Source organism: Capsicum annuum, chromosome 12, assembly GCF_002878395.1.
Source record: "Capsicum annuum cultivar UCD-10X-F1 chromosome 12, UCD10Xv1.1, whole genome shotgun sequence".
Taxonomy (NCBI): domain Eukaryota; kingdom Viridiplantae; phylum Streptophyta; class Magnoliopsida; order Solanales; family Solanaceae; genus Capsicum; species Capsicum annuum.
In genome coordinates this window covers 4,587,799-4,591,581 of record NC_061122.1, presented here as the reverse complement: position 1 = coordinate 4,591,581, position 3,783 = coordinate 4,587,799, and positions in this window count along the sequence as shown.

Genomic DNA, 3,783 nt, shown 5'->3' with positions numbered 1-3,783 from the left:
CTCCATTTAATTACAAAGGGGACTGATTTGGGGGGGAATTAAAGGGATCCAGGGAAAAAATTCACAACAACCTCACTCGTGGGCCCCACAGCAAAATTCATTCTCCATTTCCATTTGGAATAGGATATACACGAGAACCTTCCAAATATTGGGACCCATTGCCCATACCCATACACAAAACACAACAACCTTTTCATATATATATATTCACTCACATTCACTGTAGAAGGGGGGGATTTTCTTCTCCTTCAAGAATACACACACGCACTAACACACTCATACACACAGTGAGCTAGAGAGTAATCTGGCATTGAGAAAAGGGGAAGAGGGGGAGGAAAAAGAGATCGAAAGAGAGAGATAGAGAAATAGCGAGAAGAGGAGAGTTGATCGAAGATGAGAGAAAGAGAGAGAGGTACAGATCTGAGATCAAAAAGTAGACGGAGAGAAGAAATTTAAAAGAGAGGGAGCTAAAATCGATGGATATTGAGACAGAGATGGCGAGAAGAGAGTGAGAGATCGGATAGAGGCAATAGTTTGAGTGAGAGAGGAAGGGCGAGAGAGACTTTTCCGATGAGATATCATCGGAAAATGCTACAGCCATCTGCTTTTCTACCATTTGTCGTCAATACCGAGCTCACTGGAGCTCCGGTGTAGTGAAAACACGACATCCAGCCCTTTATTCCATCCAAATCCGCGTCAAACCATTTTTTCTGACCTCGATTCTGGTTTAATTCTCACCAGAAATACCAATTCTGGCTGTTAGTTCATTTCAATATGATTGTGTGGTGATTGAATCCGGTTCAATTCTCAAAAAAAAGGGTCAAAGTTAGGCGTTTGGTTATCCCTTCCGATTATTCGACTTCAATTTTGGGTTTCTATTTCTCTATACCGAGTGTGGATTTTGGTCGCTGTCGAGATTCTCTATTCGGGCTTTCTGATCTGGTTTTCTTAGACAGTGTTATCAACGTAATATTCGAAGGTCCAATTCTATATCTCTTATCTTTTTTTGTGTGTGTGAATATTTTTTAATGGTGTGATTTTTGGTTGAATTTGGTTGAAGTGATTTTACTCGTCGTTATCTGATTGTTAATCCTGGTGTGAAGTATGTTCATCATGTAGTTGATTTGAGGTTAAGTTGGATTTTGGGGAAAAAGATCGAAAATTGTCAAAAGCGAACGTTGATTTATGTTGGTTCAGTGATGATTGCCTGATTCGGAATGAACATCGACTTTGTTAAGTTCGATAGTATCATGTTTTAGATCGTGGATCATTAGGCAAGCAATAAGTTGGGTAGGCAAGATTTAGGATTTGTGATTGTTGAATGATGAAATGTTTGTGGAATGGTTTTGATTTATACATTGACATCTATTGTATTTATTTGGCCGGGAAATGCCCCAAAGTATTTGTGTTGATTTATCCGGGGAATGCCCCGAAGTATTTTGTACTTGGAGGACGTCCATGATGAAGGCCTAAGGCATCGGGTAAAATGTCGGAGCATAGTTTAGGATTAGTTTAGAATAGGATTTATATTTTTTCGCATTTTTCTATTTTTGGATTGTAATAATTGGACTGAACACTATAATTTTGGATTTGTTTGTTTGTTTGTTTGATTGATTGGTTTGTATGTTTTTTTTTTGTGGTTTATACACTCTTAGTGTCGAATTAGCCGATATGTTCCACCAAGCGACCGTGGTCAAACCACGGGATCAAGGGGTGCCTAACACCTTCCCATCGGTCAACAGAATTCCTGAGCCGGAATCTCTGTTCGCAAATCAGTTTCAAAGAGTCAAATGGTTTTGAAAAGGATTTTAAAAGGTGACTTGGCACACCGAGTTTATTTCAAGTGGCGACTCTGAGTTTTTAAATGTAAAAATAATCCTTTTTCAGAACAAATCTTCATTTTGTCACTTTAATAATGAAAACCCTTTCGACCCTTAAACCATATCTTTTCGGAGTACAAAAAAAAAAGGTGTGACAGGGAATGCCCCAAAGTATGATGTACTTGAAGATGGTGCACGATCAAGGCCTGAAACATCGGGTGGAGAAAGCAATGGAGTGTAGCTTAGGATTAGCCTAGAATAGAGTAGGTTTATATTTTCGTATTTTTCTATTTTGGGACTGTATAATTGGACTGAATACTAAATTCTGGATTGTTTTGTTTTATTTGTGTGATTGATTATTTTGCGCGCTTTGTGTGGTTTATACATTTGTAGTGTCAAATTAGCCGATACGCTCATCAAGCGACCGTGGTTGAACCACGGGATCGAGGGGTGCCTAACACCTTTCCCTCGTTCAAAAGAATTCCTTAGCCGGAATCTCTGTTCGCAAACCAATTTTACAGAGTCAAAACTATTTTGAAAAAGGATATCCAATGGTGACTTGGAACACCCGAATCATATCAAGTGGCGACTCTGAGTTTTGAATATAAAAATCCTTTTCGAAACAAATCATCTTCTTTTGTCACTTAGTAATAAAAACACTTTCAAACTTAAAATCGAATCTTTTTGGGAGTTAAAAAAAGGGGTGTGACACTTACAATTAATCTTTTTTTTGTTAAAAAAGGGGGGTGTGACAGCTGACCTTATTTTCTTCACCTTAACATTAAATTATCTCTAAACCATATTCAGAAAACATTGGAATACAGGAAAGGTTTTACTTTTGGTTCTCAACAGATAAGTCCAAGTCCCTTTACTATAATCATCTACTATAGTAAGGAAGTATCTATATCCATTGTAAGTATCTACCTTGTAGGGTTCCCAAGTATCAATATGAATAAGTTCAAATAAAGAATTTAAAATTTGACTAATGTGGAAAGAAGGTCTGCATTGTCTAACTTTGGGACAAATATCACAAAAACACTCAGAATTAGATAGAAAAGAAAGGAAACTGAAATTCTTCATAGATGAAAAAGGCAAATACCCCAATCTAATATGCCAAAGTCTTACATTAGAAGCTGCATTTGTACAAATTGGAAAGAAAACAGTACTTTCTTTATTAGAAACAGAAACTGAAACTGAAACTGAAGAACTACTAGGATTAGCAACAATCTTCCTACAAGTAGTCTTGCTAAAACTAGAGAATGACTCCTTGGCATTAGACTTGATTGGATAAAAACCTTCTTGTGCTTTACCAAAAACTTGAGGCCTCCTCATGGAAGGGCCCTGCATCACACAATTTGTCAGAGTGAAATACAAGGTACAAGAAAACTGTTTATACTTGAAACTAGGAACATATAACACATTTTCTTGAATTAAATCAAAAAATATGGCTACTATTCCTATGTGAGTACCTAAAATTGTTTGACAATTAGGAAGATTGATAGTTAAAAGAAATTGAAGACAAGTTGTGAAAGTAAAGAAAGATGAATTGAAACACATATGTTCTGATGCACCTGAATCTATGATCCAGGTGCTTAAGTTTAGGACACAAAAACATAAACCAAGATGCTTAGAAATTGTACCAGCTACAGAATTAACATTGATGTCAATCCCTAAATTTGAACCTTCCTCTATATCTTCATCTGTTTGGACATCTAAACAAACTGAGAATATTGTTCCTTGCGAAAGGCATCTTAGATTCAATAGTTTGTTTTTGCACTGCATCTTCCATTATGGTATTATTTTCCCTTATTTGATTTTGAGAACCCTTATCATTTGTGAACTGAAAATTCTCAGGAAAACCTATCAGTCTGTAACAATCTACTTTCAGATGTCCTTACTTTCCACAATAATCACAAGAGATATTTGGGTTGTATTTTCCCTTTTTTTCTTTAAGATTTGAAAG